At 40.5% G+C, this 20,663-nt stretch overlaps 1 long non-coding RNA gene across 1 annotated transcript in view; it reads right to left on the bottom strand.

Annotated features, from left to right (window-relative positions):
* The window catches only part of LOC139336134 (uncharacterized), a 107,771-nt gene extending 99,008 nt beyond the window's left edge, over positions 1-8,763 (bottom strand). The window contains exon 1 of the long non-coding RNA XR_011602461.1: positions 8,465-8,763. This is a non-coding gene — a long non-coding RNA (uncharacterized lncRNA). The remainder of the gene's footprint in view (positions 1-8,464) is intronic.
* Between the last annotated feature and the right edge of the window lie 11,900 nt (positions 8,764-20,663).

Raw genomic sequence — 20,663 nt, 5'->3', positions numbered from 1 at the left:
TTTGTGAAATAATGATGCGATTGTTGCCACATCTAGTTGAGTTTAAAATTTAGGTCTTTGGGGGTAAGGTCAGTTTTATGTTTTGGTCAGCATTTCACAAACTTTCATGTGAAACACGATTGTCTGAGTCCAAAAATGTTCATACGTGCACTGGTGCACTGGTGTAAAAGATGCTTATTTTAATATAGATGAATCCATTTGTCTTCCTTTTATGTTTACATACATATGACATGCATAATTTCATTGTAAGTGGCACTGAGTCAGTGAAGTTAAAGATGGAAATATGAAAATATGAATGAAATTTGGTGGTGTGGCTCATGCTGTTGACTGCTTAGAGGTAACATAGAATGCTATAAAACAGATATTTGGAATAAAAGGGGCTAAGAATGTATGTGTAGAATATATAGATTTGAATATATGAATATATGCAGCAGTCGTCGTTGAAGATAACTTTTTCTGCTGTTTCATTTAGTATGAGGAAAAGTAATTTAGGCAAGTGATCAGAGACAGAGCGACTGGCTAGACATAGCCCTGCCTCTACCCTCCCTCCTCCTCCCCCTGCATCAGAGCCTGTGGTCATTATTGCCCTCCAGACTGCTTTTATCATCTCTATAAATCTCTGCTGGCTCAGACACGGCGTAATGAGGAGAGCTGTGAGGCTGTCAACCTGCAACTCTCACCCCCGCCGAGGGAGAACGGAGGGGTATGAAAAAAAGGTGGAGGGAGGCTGGAGAGAGACAGACAGAGATGAAGAGAGGGAGAGAGTTAAAAAAGAGAGAGGGCAGGAGTGGGTTATACTCACACCCACCACCACCCCCACACATACACCCGCTCACACTCATGAACACCACGCAGCTTCAGTGTGAGGTGGGAGACCATTCAGGCATTATATTCAGCTTAGAGGCTTGAGTCTAGAGAAGCAAGAGTCATGGTGGTCAGATTGAGAATAATCATCTTTCAAATAAAAGCTTTCAGATCTTCAAGACACAATCTCTGACCTTTTCATCTGAGCTGTCCGTTTTTCTCCTCTCTATCTCTGATGCCACCTGAGTCAGCCTGCAGCCAGTTCATGACCGTTATTTACATTTACTGCAAAAGGCCTTTCCTGTCATCAAGTCCTCTGGTGCACAGGGAGTGATGCGCTTTACATTTCTGCTTTCTTTACAAGAAACAAAGAAGAACTGAGTATTTTGTGTGAGTAGCAAAAACCCATTAACTGACCAAAGACTGGAGTGCTACCCAGAAAAATAGAAGGAGAAACTACTGGACACTCTTGAATTGACAGGTGATCTCTTAGAGGTGTGTGTCATCAGGTCATTTGTTCAGAGTTGTATACGCATCAGGAGGAAAAGTTTTTGACAAAACACTAGTGAAATTACTTCACTTAGCAAATGTTGTTTTCAAATGATTAATTCCCACATTTCACTTACTGACTGATTGGTTCTTGTGAAGTGTTATTCCATTTCCCCCTCCACATAGTTGTTATGGACAGTTTGGCTTTCACACAGTTTTATTTTGATCTTGGACTGACTTAAGGGAATGTACTTTAGGATTTGGCTGCTTGACACAATGCCATTAATCTTCTCTTAAAAGTATTTTATAGAATAACAAATGTTTTCACTGTGAAAGCCTTTTATCATATTATGGATATCAGTCCATAAAAACGCAGCTCCAGTAGCTCTACACTGCAAGAGATGCACCTTCACATCCTGGACTAATTATTGTACATGGAACAGTGACAAAGCAAAGCAATTTGAGGGAGCAAATCTGACATTCATAGAGACAATTTCTCAAAATTAGGGTTTGTACTACAGCATTTAACAAACAAACATTCAAAACAACATTCTTCGAACAAATTCAGTGCAGTGTGCTTAGCCTATGAAGGCAGTATGGGCAGAAAGGAGGGCAGAAATCTAATCTAATCTAATCTAAACTAATCTGAGGGAAAGATGTATACATATAGTCTACCTATATGTTTACAGTACATAGCATATATCACATCCAGGGCTCCATAACTTTGCCATGGATATGTTAAAAGTACTCCACACATCGCATTTGTCATATTTCACATAAAGCCCTTGTGTTTCTCCATAACATGAAATATTTATGACTAAATGTGCAACAATCAAAGTATAAGATCAGAATAAAACTTGTTTAGATATTATCAGTTTAGAATTGAACAGTCAAAAACTCAGCTACAGTCACCTGGCAACATCAGCAAACAACCCCACCATTGCAATTACAATTTGAATCAAATACTGCTGAATCAAACCAGTCAGAGGAGCACAGAAGAAAACAAAAAACAAAAACGAAAAAAGAAATCACGAAAGTGAAAAAACCAGACAGTTCTAACTTTGTCAGAAATGTATGTGTTCATGAAGGAGGCCTTTAGCTCTAATAAAGAGTGAATTGTGAAAATATGTTATTTTTGCACCAGGGACCACTGTAGCCACAAGTGACATTTACAGGTGACCAATAAATGATGAAAGCTAGTGTAACTGCAGCAGAGTTAGCAAACATTATCCACCATGTGCTACTGGTCATACCAGACCAAGTAAGACTGAAGCAGCAAAACCTATGAGGGTATTGATTTGAACAAGTATTTTTATTACCCATGAATTCAACTTACAACACTAAATAGCTGAAAGAAAGAAAGAAAGAAAGAAAGAAAGAAAGAAAGAAAGAAAGAAAGAAAGAAAGAAAGAAAGAAAGAAAGAAAGTGGGGAAAATTAGAACTACATTTAGTTGTATATTTTACCTATTACCCATTTATTTTATTCTCAGGTTGCATGAAAGAACCTCTGTTAATTTTTATGCTATTTTTGATATTTATTACTTTACTATTAGTATTAGTATTACTATAGGCATATATTACATTGTATTTTTGGTGTTATTTTAAAGTTTGCACATTATATTTGCACTGCCAACTTGCAGTAAATAAAAAGAAAAGTGTACTGACCAGATACTATTTAACCTTCACAGGATAAATGTTGTTGTTCTGCATCATTGGAAAACATTGTAAAATTATTAGTGTTCACCTTGTTTAAACATCTTCTGTTACTTTTCAGTCCACCACAGTCCCCATTGCATCTCTATCACTTACACTAACGAAGATTCTGCAACATAATTTACACCATCCCCTCCCCAAGTATGTTGAGACCACACAATCCTCAATGAATGTGTCACCGTATGATCAGGCCTATCAGTGTAGTCAGACAATGACATGATGTTGGGACACACGATGGAGGGGTTTGACGTGTCCAGTTCTACCCTGGGCCCAAAAAAGATCTGCGCTGGCCCTGCACAAGCCCTTCTTACCTCATCTCAACTGCTGTTCAAAAATACATCCGGAGGAGTGATGTACTGAGGTGTGATTATAATCTATGTCTTCAAAAAAACCCCGTCTTCCTGTCAAAAATCTTTTTAAGGATGTACTAAAACTGTCCTTGCATACTGTGAACATGCCTTTTTTTTCTAGGAACTGCGTGTACACAGCAGCTGGCTGGTACAACTGCTCAGGGCGAAAAGTAACAAACAGCTCTAGAGAGATAGACCAGTGCTGACCTCAGTGACAGTGTCGTTTTTATGTGTGTGTATGTGTGTCCGTGTGAGACAGAGAGAGAGAGACAGAGAGTGTAAGCCAGCTGAACTCTTCTACCTTTCAGCTCTGAGTGTTGTTTCTGATGTCAGACAGGAGAACCTTACGTCGATGCTGACGCCCGTGCAGCTGGTAAACCAAACACACTCCCTGACAGTTGTTACATAGTATGGACTTTGACCCACGCCAAACCTCACAACAACAGCCTCGTCATCCAGTGTCAGCTCGGCGCTTCCTCCAGTCCGGGCTGATGCCCTCCCACACTGTCGGGAGCTGTCTCCAAACCGCCCACTCCCGCTTATGTAAGGGGATAATCCTGTGCAGTCATTAAAATGATGCACGGCACTGGAGGTGTAGAAGCACATAACTATTTGATGTCTATGGTGACATCAGTGCATTAATGTTTGATAATCATAATACCTCACTGATGATTATACCTCCATACTTGGCCAAAAAATCCCCTTCTAACTCAACCCCCTGCAACCTTGGCGCTCTTCTCTAAAGTGCAGGAGACTATTTGAAGAGCTGCAGCTCCTCTGACACTTCAGCGACCCCTGCTTCTCCAGACTCCCTGACTCTTTCTCAAACATCTCAATCACCTTCCCCTCTGGTAAAAACAAAAAAAAAAAACCCATTTCACATGAACGCTCAGTGTGTGGCTCCTCCAGCAGGAACAAAAAAGGCAGCCTCTCCATCATCGTGCAAGCCATAAGCTTTCCTTTATCTCCCCTCCCTCATTAAACTCTGAATATCTCAGCAGAGAGGCAGAAAGAGGAGAGAGAGAAAAGTGATTCAATTCTGCCGGAGGAATAAAAGCCCCTTGAGGTTGCCATTTTGAATGTGTGCCATGTTGAGCAGGCTGGATCCAGAGATCACCGAGACAACAAAGCAGGGAAGAATAGCCTATAGACAGAGCTCCAGGCCAGCTGACCCACTGTAGATAATGTACCATGGATGTCATGTCATTGTACTGAGAGGCTAGAGTCATGATGATGACCCATCACGACCTCGGAGGGAGGCGGGCAGAGGCAGGGGAAGGAGCTCTGAAAGGGAGGTCAGAGGGAAAACATGGCACCAGACTTGATAGCTCTATTCAAATGCTGCGCTGGCAACCTGGTCGCATTGAATGCAGCCCAATACACCAGCAGTCCTGGGAAGGGGAAGACTGGAGAAAGGGGACACAAGAAAAGAAAAATGGGTTTGACATTCAGGCAGGCAGGCTGAGGGAGGTAACAAGTTCACGGCCCTTTCAGAGAACATGGCCGCCTGCTGTGTGATGGATCATGGAGCCTCAGTTGGGCCATCAGGGGTGGGACCCAGGGTGAAATGCATGGGAACGCAGTCTCCCAGGAAGAAGGGAGTCATCCTGACGGCTAAATAAATGAACCCTGGTGGTTCTGATACAAGCAGCTCCAACAGCTTTCTAAGTTGCCCCGTATGGAGCAACAATACTGCTGCTAAGAAATGACAAGACTGATGCTTCAGACAGCACCTCTATGCCCGCCACAAGGATTGATTCACTGCATTTTATCATGCATTTATGTCCTGAATGATGCTCGCAAATGAATGCAGTTGAGTTGAAAAGGTGATTACTGAAAAAACATGGAGGCCTCACAATAGTGGACCGTGGCTAAAGCTGACAGGCCAGGCCCTTTAATTAAAATGAGGCAAACCTGATTAGTGGAGGTTTACAGGGGCACTCCTGTACTTTAAGTCTCTAGCATGAGTCAAACTTCAAAAACACTTGATCCTACATTTCCCATAATGCAACTCAGCAGGACCTTTGTCTTTCAAGCTTCAATAATCCCATTTTTTTGCATCTCAGGATTTCTGTCAAAACTTCACTTTAGAAGGCTCCTCCAGAGCCACCAAAGACATCAACGACAAATTGGAACATTCCACAGTTCTTTACTGCGGAAGTGTTGTTGAAGTCTTGTGATATGTTCATATTAGTTGTCAGGAACTACATGGAAAAAAATAATTCCTTTGCAGAAAATTATGTCTGAATTTAATTTCTGAAATAAACTTACATTTTCAGAAAAATAAAAAATTCTAGCTTTGTTCAGCAGTGGCAATGAATGAAGCTCGTAAGTGCACCTTAAATTCTCTCTCTTTTTTTTTTTTTTACTTTTCTGAAGTAAAATCGAATCACATTTTAATATTGAGTACTATTTGTATGGGAGTAGATTTATTGTGCCCGGCACACAGGGACGTTTATAAAAGACCAGACATTAATTTTCAGTGGTGAAACTTTTGTGAGACAAGAATGTTAACTTCTTAGAAATTCATTTAAATTGCAAACAAGCTTGACAAAAACATCTGCCACAATGTGCCCTTCCTAGAACATTGTCCAAGTTTTTTCATAATCACCTGTTCTGAAAACCTAATTAGAAATCTAAAAAGTGTAGCTGTTGCATGGCATTATAATGAACAATAAACCATGCAGCTGACTTTTTAATCTCACCTGAATCACAGCCCTTAAGCGAAAGTGTCACACTGGAGGTAAATATCAAGGCAAATTGGTCCTTAAATTATTTACTACATGTAAAGATTATATGGTGCATCCGAAACTGGAATACTGAACGAAACACATATTGTAACCATTTCGAGAATGAGGACAGAGCAGAGAGGATCAGCTGCAGTATGTCTGGTATGCCAGAGATGACGACAACAGCCACCAGGACTGTTAACATGTTGAAGTCCTGCTGATCACTGAGAAGAGGGAGGCAGGAATGTAATGCTGACAACACTTTCATCATTTCTGTCTCCATGACTTCAACAGGAACTGTGAGAAATGACATATAACTATTCACATATTACCAGTTAGCCAGCATACATGTTGAGAGTGTTTAGAGGTGAAAGCATATGTTGTACATTTAAGTATGAAATTGTGAAGAATCTGTAAAGCAAGCTGAATAATAGCATTTTTGTAACAAAACATTTATTATTTGCAGCATCTCCACGATAGAGTTTCTTGTGTGTGTGTGTGTGTGTGTGTGTGTGTGTGTGTGTGTGTGTGTGTGTGTGTGTGTGTGTTGTGTATATATAGTGTACTTCTAGGGACTTGATTATCCATTTTTTCAATGCATTATATGCTTTACTAACGTGCTGAGTATAGCTTTCTCATTTCAACATGCCATAAAAGTATGACGGCTTATTTACCTGATGATGCTGTTATGGTATATTTCAGCAGTTTAGAATACGATAAATTGTACATAGAAATTATATCCACAGAGTTCATTGCACATATTCACTGTAATTACAAGGTTCACTATTTCATGTATTTCTTTTTGGTTTACCATTTTGTAGCCACATGACCTGCCAGGTGGCCCCTTTTGGCAGATACTTGTAAGATGTGTCTCTGTGTTTGTTTTCTAAAGAAGGGCTTGCACCCGGAATGTCACATGATGGTATACTAATAGATTTTCAGTGTGTGGTAGTGTTATTGTATGTCATCTTGAACTCTGGGAAATTATAATAGGACATTTTAAAAGCAAAATAAGAAAATAATCAGCAGATTTATCACTAGTATTGGTTGTAATGCTAGTAACCCAAACTGCTGCAGTGAAGCAGTTGAAAAAGATATGAAACAGTAAACAGAGAACAGAAAAAAAAATATTGCTACCACAGTGTAATATAATAATAATAATAATAATAATAATAATAATAATAACCTGTAAATACAAAAGTCACTAGCCTCTCTATAGTGCCATAGGATCTGTGGTATGTCCCACTTTCACAACCAAGGAATAATAAACCTGTCAACAATAAGTCTCCTGGAAAGCCACTGCTGACACTTCGTTGTCAATGGCAAGGCATGCTGGGATAGCTAATGGGACAGGCCCTCGGGGGTGCCTCAGACGAAGGACAGCCCTAGACAGGTGAGCTGTCTGACAGCTCTCATATGAAATAAAAAGTTATCAATCATAACCTCTGTGCCTTTCTGGACTCAAAATCACAAACTGATCTGTGTTGTAAAAAACACCCTGAATTAAAGTTATTCCTGAATAATTCTAAATCTACTCTGATTAAACTCAACGATATTATTGGATTTGGGAGAATTAAGGTAAAGCCAAAATGGTCTGAATTGAAGCGTGAAAAAAAAAATGTAATGATGAAACATTAACTGCATGATTTTGGACATATAAAAATATAAGTTTTCAGATAAAATACACGTGATGGGACATCCTAAGGGTAAAAATGAAAAATGTTGAGGATAAAAATAGAAAAAGCAAAGTGAGCAACCACACCTGACATGCTAACAACTGAAAACACTTTTGTCCAGCTGCCACATGACACTAAGAAAAGTACCTCATTCAGTCTGCACCAATTTGCAAGCATATACAGATCCTAGAAAGAGGTTATGACACAAATGCATTCAAAACTCCCTTCACAAAACTTGAAAATGAATCATGTCTTTGTATCCCCCGCAATCCCCCCACGTGAGTGAGAGTGAGCACCCATCCCACAGTACATCTCTGTGATTTCTCCCTTATTTTAACCACGTGGCCTCATTCAGTGAGTTTGTCCTCCCTCAACACGTGTACGCATGTGAACATCTGAGCTGATCAGCTACACAGTTCCCATATGTAGTGCTGATGGGAGCAGCTGGAGTTTCAGTACTTTCACTCCGCTGTGGGTGACACCGGTCGGATGGTGCTGACAGTCTCTGCTGACAGTCTGTCATCCAGTCGGTCAGTCAGCTTTGTTACACAATCCCTCCCCAGTGCACCCACTATTTCTTAAATTCAAGTACAAGCGGATGTTAAGCACTGTATGCACAATGCACACTAAGCAGACAGGAGTTTGGAAGCAGAAAAAGCAGGTAAAGAGTGAACAGTTGTTTGGTCTTTCCTGGGCACTGACCTGGACAGCACAGCAAACACAGCGCCAGTCAACCTCTCATCTTGCTTTTGCTTCTCAGATTTCGCACTCCAGCTCCTTCCTCATTGCCTTTTGAAGTTGGTCCCTCCGCTGTTTCTGAGGTAAAAGTCATTGGCAGAGGAGAGAATGAGGGATAAGAAGAGGGAGGTGGGGGTGAAGTCTTTCTCGCTTGCTTTTCTTCTTCTTCTTTTCTTTACTTCCCTCTTGTCCTATTTTGCACTAGCTGAAATCTGCACCTCCTCTTGTTCTACCATAGCAAAAAATCTCTCCACACACTCACTACTGGGCGAGGAGAGGAAAAATAACATTGCAAGAGGGAGGGAGAGAGAGAGAGAGAGAGAGAGAGAGAGAGAGAGAGAGCAAGCGAGAGAGAGAGAGAGAGAGAGAGAGAGAGAGAGAGAGAGTGAGCGAGCGAGCGAGCGAGAGAGAGAGCAGCAACAAAAGTCTGCTCAGTCTCCCTCCTGTTCAAATTTAGAGGCTGGATCTCAGGCTGCAAGGCGAACTCTACTGGGCATGCCCACAACTGAGAGGCACACTTTGTAATGAACACTCACTTCCTCTCTTGTTCTTGCCTTCCCCCTCCTCCCTCACAGCTCTTTCTCTCCCTCCCATCCCTCCCCTCTCCCTATAGCTCTCAGTTCAGCAGGGATCAGGAGTGCTGCTCCGACCAAAGTCCACCCGGTTCCAAGGAGCATGCCCGACTTTTCACACAAAAACAATCTCACACTTTAAGCACAACAGACTGAAAAGCAGAGTGTGCAGTAAGGCAAGAAAAATACAACACAATTTAGAACATTTAGAAAATTCTCCGCTGACAAAGACATTTTCAGTCATGAACTAAATCTATCTGCCAAAAATACCCATATTATAGGCTTGCTGCATATTTCCAATCCATGTAATTCAATCATGTGCACATTAGATGGCTGTCTAGACTTAGGTGATGCAATACCTAATCCAAAAATAATGGACACGTCGCTCAAAATGGCAAAGCAATCAAATACAGTCAATTCTGATAATGAAATGTGCTCACGTGAACAATTTGCTGCATCACTTCTGCTTGAGCGAGATAAAAATATTATCAGGACCTCTGTGGCGTACTATTTACAGTCTGCCTGGACTGGGCTCAAAGACAGAAAGTGATATCGATGAAACTCAAGCAGATACATTTGACAGGTATGTCAGGTATATGGAATTTGCTGTTTTCAAGCAGCAGTCTGTGTACAGCGATGTGTTGTGTATTTCTACTGCGAGTCAGCCTCGTGCCTGTGCTATCTCAGGCTCCCCACGCTGACCCAGATTCTCCCCAGCAAACTATCAGGACACTATGCATCAAAACCAGGCTATGGAATGAGGACAGCGAGTTCAGAGAGCGACAGACAGAGAGAAAGAGAGACAGGCAAAGTTCCCCCGGCATCTGTATTGTGCTACTCATGGAAAAAAACGCATCTTAAACACAATCTGAAGTGACAAGGGGCAATTTAAAAAAAAATGCTGAGGAGCAATATTCGTAACATAATATTTGTTTGGTATAACGTAAACATTATGACAAAATAATTCAACTTCCAGAGCTGCCGCTCAGACCTGGAGCTTTGTGGATCCTCTCTGTTGAGACAACAATGTAATCCCGTAGATGTACGGAGCAGAGAGTAATCCATCTGGACCATCTGAAGGATGGAGATAGGGGCCAGGTGGAGGAGGAGGAGGTCCAGACGGCTGCAGGATTGACCCCAAGAGGTCAGAGGTCATGGGAAACAGTGGGTCAATATTAAGATGAGAGTTCAATGTCACGGCTGGATAAGCCAGAGCCGCATGTGTCCTGGTCAAAGGCAGCTGATAGAGTGATGTGGAGCAGGGGCGAAAGTGTAAAGGGATCAAAATTAAAAGCTACAAAATCAAACATAGGAAGAGAGGGGCCAGTCAAGCTTGAAGGAGTCAGAGCTGAGCTTCAAGCACAGAAATGCTGCCAGGTTTGATCTAACTGTATGCGTATAAACATGGATTTAAAGGCTCAACATACTGAGACATTAAGTTTGTGCGAGGTGTCCCCCAGCCACATCTTCAGGCAAGAGTCTTCATACTTGTTCAGAACCACACTCAAAGTGGGTAATCCCAATGGGGATCAGGGTGCACACTTTCGGAGAGTCTGTCTTCCAAGCATGCATGGCATTTCTCTCGGTTGTGCGCACAAAAAGTGAAGGAGTGAAGCGTTAAGAATGAAAAAAGAGAACTTGAGAGGAATTCCAGCATCAGAAAACAGGTTTCACGACACTTTGAGACAATCTCACAAACACTTTGTTTTAAGCATACAGAAACACTTATCCTTTTGCAAAGACACGTGTCAATATCTCTGTGGATCTACAACACTTCAAAGCAAATGAAGTGAGGAAAAGATTTCCAAAATTTCATCAACAACAGCAACAAACAGGCAGACTGATTCAACTTCCTCTTAGTATCTGGGTTCTAAGTGGATGCATTCGCTTTATACACAAAATTTGTGAGAGAAAACAGCCAACTAACATTTCCAAAGGACAACCATGCATGAGGTCTTCATGGATCCACTTTGTTCTGAGTTACCAAGACTTGACCCAGTCAGGCTACGTCCAAACTGTATTCAGTCCAATCCGTCAAGTAGGATCCCATTGTATTATAAGAGTCTCGGGTCTTGGTGTCAGTATATTTAATATCCAGCAGGTCTGAGAGGGCCAGCTATCGGCTCTGATCACATGGTGCAGCATAATTTGCACTCCAGCTCTTTTTGACGAAAATGTTTGTTAATTTGTGGCACATCATGCTGCTGTCAGTGCTGATGTCTATATTGGAACAGCTCATTTTTTGATACATAGGTCCTTTTGGGATCAGACCCTCTCTGACTCAAAACATCCTCTACTTCCAGCCTTCACGTAGTTTTGAACAGCTTTCCAGCCTGATGAGTGATTAATGACTCCTCTGTTGACTCTTGGTAACTACAAAAAATAGCCCCTTTGTCAGCATTTAGAAGAAAATGTGTTATGTACCAAATGCTTGCTGATAAGACAGTAACATGGTGGCTCTGCAGCCTCCTGTTGGAAACAAAACAGACAAATTGGCTGTGGCTGTGTCAGAGCCATCGGAGTCTGTGGTTGGAGACCACACTGGCCTGTTCCTCTTAGCTCAATACTGAGTCATTAGCCCTCTCACCCTGGGTCTCTGAGGATGTGTGACCCCGGCTATTGTCTGGCTCGGGCCTATCCTGACGAGAGCCCCAGCACCGAACAAAGCCATGTCATTAACTCCAGCTCGGCTGCCCCTGGCCACAACTTGCAGCCCCCGCAGCCTGTCTTGGATGAAATGAAGTGGGTCAAATAAACACGACGCACCGTTCATCAACCTCAACCCCCTGACGACCACCACCCCGCCACTCCCACTGTCTGAAGAGGGCAGGGAGACACAAGCGATTTAAGACAATAGAGAAATCGTGTCCATCCACCTGCTCCTGTGCAAACACAGATGTGTGAGGTGTATTAGTGAACTGCAGCAAGCCAACACTAAGTGCATAGTGACAGGGGGTGGAAAGCAATAATGGTGGCAAGTCAGTTGTTTGTTCTCGTTCTCTCAGTCAATAATCCAATAACAAGTAGCGACAGAACACACAGACATGTTGAACTTGCTAAGCAGTGTGCTTCCTGGATTCAGATATGATGCATTGCATTGATCCTATCTTACTAGTGCAAAATAAGGAAAGAATTCCATATAATTATAGTTCACTATGAGCTCATTTGAGATGCATATAAAAATATAAATGCAATCAAAACACCATTATCATATTATTTTACCATCATCATAAGAGCACTACTAGCCCAGAATTAATCACCAAAGTTTTATATTTTTGACCAGCAGCTATTGTAGCAATGAAAAAAAATAAAATTAGATGTCACTATTCACTATTAAAAAAGAAATTCATACAGTGTGTCTTCAAGCCCCTGGGATTCTTTTTAGCAAGGCAGAATGACCATTACCATGACCAATGAAAATAAAATATGCAGTTCAATATAGCTGAACAATCGACATGTTCCCTTAATTAAAGGAATTAGCTTGGGACTATGTTTAGAAAGAGTTTCAAGAAATAAATAATTTTTAGCCTTTTACGGTCTCTCTTCCTTCAAAATGAGTTGAGGAAGAACAAAGAGCAATTACACTGTCCAAGTTGGACTGACTGCGAGTGGATAAAACTGACAGATGGCGGCTAAATGCCATCCTATTGACAAAACACTTGCAGCAGCATTAGCAGTGTCTGAACACATTCTTTTTTAACCTCAACAGCACACGTTCAGAAACACATTCCAGTATTCTCTTTACATCTTCTTATAGCTGGACCAAGACAACGGACATAGGCTTAGCAGCAGGGAGGGTTAGGGTTAGGGAAGTGGCTTTGGTCAAATTTGGAGATAAAGCTTGTTGTGGCATTTGAAACTAGGCTGAAACCTGAGACTTTGGGAAGTAGTGAAATAGGAAAGTGAGACATGGTGCTCAAGATTTTCCCCTTGAGCTTTGCAGTGGCTGTTCAACCGCCTGTGCAAAAGGAAAGCCACAAATGGAGCACTAGCACCTCCCTTTGGACTGAAGCCATACTGCAGTCAGTCTATGGAGAGGGCCATTCAGCATCTTTGGATTAACGCGATTGTGTATGTGTTAACAATAGGGTCTTTTTTAGATCTGTTTTGTTTGTTTGTTTGTTTTTTACAGGAGGTATATTTGAAGTGTAATTTAGCTTTAATGTACATTATTTTCCCATGATGCAAAGCACAAAGAAAATGTGGGGGGATAGCATTGAATTAGCATTTCTCATATATACTTCTTAGATTCCTGTGTTTATTTTTGCTTTACATTCAATTCTTTTAGCTGACACTTTCATTCAAAGCGACTTACAGTAAGTGCATTTTAAAGATTTAGAACATAAATAGTCCCACTAATCACAACGCAGCAGAGCAGCACCAAATATAACATAAAGCTTCCTTACTTAATTGTACCCCTCCACTCGAAATCATGTTTTCTCTTCTTGGTCCTACAGTTGAATGTTTGAGCGTCACTGTGCAGAATGATTTCACAGTCATCTGGTCAAAGCGGAAAGTTTCTCTGTGCTCACTGAACGGGCCTAAGAGCCTGATTTGTGGTATAACAAATAGTTTCACAGAAAATCTTGTTCCAATATTAAGCTTATACAAATGTGATGTGGAAACTTGAAGCACAAACAATGAAAATGGACATTTCAGAGAAGTAGGAGACATCTCCTGTGAAGTAATTAAAATCTTGAACTAACATAAACACATATTTGCATTACTATATATCCAGGATTTCTAATGAGGGAAGGAGATGTAGTTTTAACTTGATAATAGACCGCTTTTGTGGGAAAACCATATCAGACACATGATATTAGTCAAAATACAATGTTTTATACACGTCTTCATGTTTAGAGGGGATCTTTAAGTTATCACAAAGAATTTATACCTTTAAAAGTGGGCTGCAAACAAACATTCAAAAATATTCATCAGACAATAGGTTCAACTAAGGTCCCATCTTTCACTTCAATGTTAGCCAATCATACTTTATGTTAGTAGGATGGCACTTAAATTACAATTAGTCATTTGGCAGATGCTTTTTTCCAAAGCAACATACATATGAATTCGCCCACCGATGGCACAGAGTCAGGGGCAGTTTTGAGGTTCAGTATAATTCAAAGTGCCTTACAAGACAGAAAGTCATAAGGAAAAGATACAAATAAACTTAAGGTAATATGAAAAGACAATATAAAAAGGCACACATGCTTTGAAACTTTAGACTTTAAAAAGAGTGTAAATAGATGCACATCTAAATCCAAGCAGTGGTTAGCTGCAGGTTTTCACAAATGATGGCTCATTTAACCACAGTTATCCTCACAAGCTGGACTTCTTACAAGCTTCCAAATTATTTACATGAATATTTGGGTCTCATCGTTGTGTGACAGTGTTGTGTTAAGAACATAGAGTTCATTTAAATGTCTCCGTTTTGGACAAATCTGTGCCTCAGCAGAGGCGACAAAAATTCAGCTAGCTCTCTTCTCTGCGGGAAAAACCCAACAACAATCCCTCCTCTCACACATGATCATGTTTTGATTCAGAGTGGGTTAGAGGGTTATTCACAGACAGATCCATTGTCAATGTGTGTGTGAGAAAGAGACAGTGAACAAGCGAGAGCAGGCAAGGAGAGGCTGAGCAAATCAATGTGAGGCACGCAGCTCTACAATGGCATAAAGTTTTATAAGTCGGTGCAAATAAATCAATGTATAGGACATGCTGCAACCGTTTAATACATAAAAGGTATTCCAGAAAAGCTTCTCTAGCATCTACAGCGAAAACCGGTCCATAATCCCAGAGATATTGTAATTATCTATTCATCTGGTGATAAATCCTGTAAAATATATCAATTATGCATCAAAAAGTAGTGTAACACTATCGCAATTTTTACTGATGGAGTACTTCAGAGGTCTGTCCTTTTCTCTCTACTTTTCTTCTTGGTTAAAATATATGGCATGTCATGGAATTAACTGCCACTACTACTCAGTTACTCAGCTATTCAGCTGTATGTGCCTGTAAAAAGGCACATAATCATACCCAAATTATTGAATTATTGGCTTTCTTGTCTGCCATGACAAACTGCATGTAAATTCCTGCTCCTAAATCCTAAGTGCAGACCATTGATGAAGTAACAGTAACTTACAAATGTTTAACAAACAAAAATCTTGGTGTTACGTTTGATCTAACCCTCTTTTGATCAGCATATTAAAGAAGTCACCAAGACTGTTTTTTGTTTTGTTTTGTTTTTCCCACATACATTGTCCATGGCTGATGCAGAGACCCAAATTTCATCCAGCCTTGATGACTGCAAATGGACGTCAACTGATTACAGGCTTTGCTCATTATGGGTTCCGTTACTCTGCATTTTTACAATTATAGTAATGGGTTCTTATCCGATTTTCTGTCTGTTTGCAGATAAAATAAATTAATTGGAACATGTGCTACTCTGACACTGATGCACCTGCCTCTCTCTGTCTGTACTCACCACTCTGTAGTCTCACTCAATGTCCCGCCCACAGCTCACCACTCACAGTATATTACTGGATTATAATTATTGATGCATTAATGTGTTCATCACTTTAATGTTGCAGCTGGTAAAGGTGCAGCTCATTTTAATTATTTTATATACTGATGGGTAGGTCAATCTTTAATAATACATCATACTTTATACAAAGGTAAGGTACAAAGGTATACTAATAATCTGATTCAACAACAAAACTAAAGACTAACTAACTAACTAACTTAAAATACAAATAAATAAAGAAAGAAAATGTAGTGGAGTAAAGAGTGCAATATTTGCCTCCAAAATGTGGTGGAGTGGAGGTATAGAGTAGCAGAAAATGGAAAAACTCAAAGTAGAAGTACCTCAAAACTATACATGAGTACAAATATTGGTTATCAGTCTCCTTAATTTCAGGAATGAACTCTTGATTTCAGGATCAGCACTGAAAAAACATTTCCATGAATTATTGTAACATTCTGCTGTCAGGCCTTCCACATGCTAGTATTTAAAGTCGTCAAATGGTTCACAAGGTTGCACTTAGAGTTTTTACTAAAACTAGAAAACTTCATTGGCTCAGATCAGACTTTAACATGTTTCTGACGAAAATTCTGCATGGTCTCACCCCTTCAAACCCTTCAAATGTAGATTCCATCCCATGTCCTCTGCTCTCAGAATACCAGGCTCCTGTCTAGATAGGAAGCCAGCAGGCTGCGGGGCCTTTTCCTATTGTGGCCCCTTCCTCTGGAATCACTTCCCTGCTGACATCAGACAGTCTGACTTTGCTTTGAGTAGCTATTATCAATGTGAGTGTTATATTCTATTTTGTAGTGTTCATATAAACTGGACTTGGAAAGCCCATGAACGTCTATTAACTTCCAGCTAATCTAAATGACCTTTTAGGCAACCTGCTTCTTATCATTGCCTGCAAATTGTTATATAATCGTCTAATCACAAGTACAAGATTAATCTTATCAGCTTCAGTGAAACGATTGGTCATGACCTACCTGCTCAGGTGGGGGTCATATCCCTGCGGTGTAGCAGGGGCTCCTGAAGCCCTCAGAGTCCTCCTGTTAACCCAGAACAGCAGCTCTGAGCAGCATCACCACACCAGCTTCACTTTTATAGTCTGGATCCTGCAGCACAGCGCAAATTGAGGGAATAGATTTCCAACACAAAACCTGCACGTCCATCGATCCGACCTTGAAAAAATAAATACATTGTCATCGATGACGCTCTTTGTTAATGCTTTTGTTGGCGGGGCCGGAGAGTGATTCACATCCACACAGCCAACATCAATCGACGAGCTATTAAGAGACACTCCTGTCATTACGCAGAGAAGGTTATCAATCCGACGTTTTTGACTCAGCATCGCAGTCAATAACATCAAAAAGTACAAGTGATGTTATTTCATGTTGGGCTTGAGGATTAAAGTTCAACAGTTGATTGGTATGGACATATCACTGAAAATGATGATGCAGTCATAGAACCTTTGGTCATTAAGGACATTTACCTGCGCCCCAGACTATTGCACAGTCCACAGGGTGATATTGGGTTTCCTGCTTTATTGTTGGGAGGCTCCACCTTCTTTATTGGTAAAAAAGGCCACGATGGTTATTCAAACGTCCTGAAGACTATTGAGCTGCCAGAGCAAGGCGCAGAGTCGACTGTTTGAAAGTTATAGCTGCTTTCTCGCTGTGAAAAGGAAGGAGGGGCTCAGCTGTCTCCAGGGGCTCCGTCACCGATAATTAGCGATCAATCACGAATTAGTTTAAAAGCTCGAAAAGAACACCGAGAGCACTATTAGATTGCAAAGATTCACTGCTCTCCAATAATTGCTTCGGATTTTTAAAGGGAACCGAGATCGTCCTGTTTGTTTATCATGGTGTCTGATCACTCCCACCAGGAGGTTCTCACCATGGCTCCTTAGCAAATGTTAACTTATTTGACTTATAGCGAATATTAATAAACATCAGTTTCAGTAAGCGAGCTGCAACTGTAGAGCTGTAATTTGCATCTGCTGACCCAACAGATGAATTATTCTCTTGGCGATCATAAAGGTGACAGTTCAACTAAATCACAAACGATTAGTTTCCAATAGATCACAGGATATAAGGAAAGGTGTCTGCCGACACAAAAACATAAAAACAGCACGAGAACATGGAGCATTTAGAACAGATAGAGCACAGTAAACAAGTAAATATACAAATAAAAATGAAATTACATAACATATTAAACCAGAAAGTAACAATTTAGAACTGAGATCAAATCTGATCCTCCAGTAATCCTATGGCCTGTAAACAGTGTATGGAAGATCAATTCTGCCTGGAAGCCTGGAGCCTATCCCAGCCTATCCCAGCTGTCAACGGGCGAGGTACACCCTGGACCATTCACCAGTCGATCGCAGGACTTAATATCATCACCTTCAAAAGTTTATCGGCTGAGGATAACTGTAGCACTGTTGAATAAGAGAGTGGCAACTCTCCCATAGACATCATAGACATCTGTTGGAAGTGGAGAGTGTGGTAGTAACTGAACTACATTCATTTTCATTGTTTCTCAAGCATGGAAAAGTGATGAAATGACTGCATTTCCATGAACTACCTCAGCAAAAGACCACAGAATGTAAGGCTTCGTGACTGCATGTCCAATGTGGTAGTTTGCACACAGGGGACAGTGCTCTCCCCTTTCCTGTTCACCCTCTACACAGCAAACTTCAGACCTAACACTGACAGTTGTCACATCCACAAGTTCTCCGATGATGCGGCCATCATTGCAAGTGTATCACTGGAATACAGGAAGGTACCATAACCAACTTTGTAGATGTGCTGAGTGAACCACCTGCACATAAACACCAGCGAGATGAAGGAGATGGTGATTGAAGGAAGGCACCACAGACTACACTGAGATTGTGGGGGGATTTCAAAATACTTGGGTGTTCACCTTAACCACAAACTGGACTGGACAAACAACACAGATGTCCTGTACAGGAGGAGCCAAAGTTGTCTGCTAAGAAGACTGAGGTCCTCTGTAGTATGTAGTAGTAGGGAGCCGGAGCAGGAGCTGATTTTTTTGTTTTTTGTTTTTTTTCTCAACTTTTTTTTCTGTTCAAGGCCCACATGATTGGTCAACTACATGATGTGTGGTGGCTTCTGTGTGTATGCACTGAGCAGGAGTGGGAGGGGCGGGGGTTACAGACACAGTGCACGCACACACACACACACACACACACACACACACACACACACACACACACACACACACACACACACACACACACACACACACACAGCAGCAGCAGCAGCAGCTATAAAGTATGTTTTGTACATTAGTAATTAATTTGACACATAATTTTAAATTACATATACATTGCTGATTTTCTATTCTATATCCTGTATTATCATCTTGACCCTTCTTTATTTTATTTACTTGTTTTATCTGTGAAAAAGGTTTTTGTGGGTGACATTTGAATGAATGACTCCTCAACATCCTCATCAATATATGATACAGCCAATGTTCTACATACTGCCCCCTGCTGTATGGGAGGGGAATAGCAAACCATCAAATAGACAGTTATGCCTGACCTCAACATTACACTCGACCCCTTTAGAAATGTTAAAAATACAGTTTTACAGGAAAATATTTAAACGGGAAGTCAGTGGGAGAGAAGAGTAAATATGGAAGAATCCTGGGAAAAATGTTAGGGTTGACTAGTGTGAAACCATTTTGTTCATGACTAACCAGCAGCTACAACCTAGATGAAATTAACTGCATACAGTTACAGTTACTGTAATGTTAGCCATGGTAATGGGGATATTTCACCCTTTACGCGTAGGATGTTTTACCATTAAAGATTAAAAACAAGTGTCCAAAGTGGGACATTAGGACACTTGGAATAATTTTGTCATGTTACATATAACTGTGGCTATACAAATGGTATTAGCCCTTTGGATACATTTTGATTTTGGCAATTTAAAATTATATGTTTATTATTCATATTTATGATGTAGAATTGGATGCTGTCTATTGAACACTGAAATTATTCTGAATCATTCCATTAGTTGACAGTTGAACCATTGGTACTTAGTCATAGTGAGCCTAAATTGCCTTTGAGGTCAGTCAGCTCATTTTTGTGTGTTTAATATTCAGTGGGACATCCATTTCATTTGTGGGTCCAACAATTCCATCCTAGAGGTGTAACACATGTCGGTGAAGGAGGAGGCCATGTAAGGTTACTAAGCTCTTATTTATGTAATGAACAAAACACTTAAGTAACAGCAGCTGTATGAATGATGCTGTCTTGTTTCACAGAGGGCAAAATGGTATCTAGACACTGTTGGAGAGAAATTCAAAGCTGATGAGCTCTACATAGATACGGTGCTATAAACTATTACCCAAGCTATTTTATTGGCAGATGAAAGTGCTCAAATGAAATCGAGTCATTTCATTTAATTCAATCTTTCTTTTGATAAAAACTATCGGAAAAATACAGTGTTCACAACTCAAGGGTCAAAGCACACCTGAAGGTATCGTTGTTGGCCAAGTACCTGAACTTAATCATATGAAGACATGACAAGTTTCCAGCTTTTCAGTAGTGTGAGCTTTTCAGTGCCTTACATGGCCCATCTTTCAAGCCTTTTCATTTCATCCAAAGCTCTTGCTTTACATGTGATTTTGTAAACGTTGTCAGTGGCTGCTGAGGCATTTTCAGTAACCAGGGGTTCATTTTTGTCTGAAATGTCTGTTGATCAGCCTAATTGTCACTGCCAAATAATTTGGCACATGAGGGAAAACTTTTTTCCCATTTAGAGCACATGCCATTACCACTTTTTATGCTTTTCTATGTTGGAATATTCCCACTTAACTTAAATATCCCTAATTTGATACTTGTTTGATACTTGATTAATTGTATATTAATTGCTTTTCGTTTTTTAAAGTGTGGCTGAATGTTACACTGAAAAACGTATCATATTTACATATTATGATCAACTAATAAACATATATAATAGCAAATTGTCTATTCATTAGGGTTTACATATATGTTCAGAATCAAAATTTTAGATATTAAAGTGGAAGTTCTTAATATATGCAG

Source organism: Chaetodon trifascialis, chromosome 9, assembly GCF_039877785.1.
Source record: "Chaetodon trifascialis isolate fChaTrf1 chromosome 9, fChaTrf1.hap1, whole genome shotgun sequence".
Classification (NCBI taxonomy): domain Eukaryota; kingdom Metazoa; phylum Chordata; class Actinopteri; order Chaetodontiformes; family Chaetodontidae; genus Chaetodon; species Chaetodon trifascialis.
The sequence above is the reverse complement of the archived record's forward strand: the minus strand, read 5'-3'. Positions and strand labels throughout refer to the sequence as shown.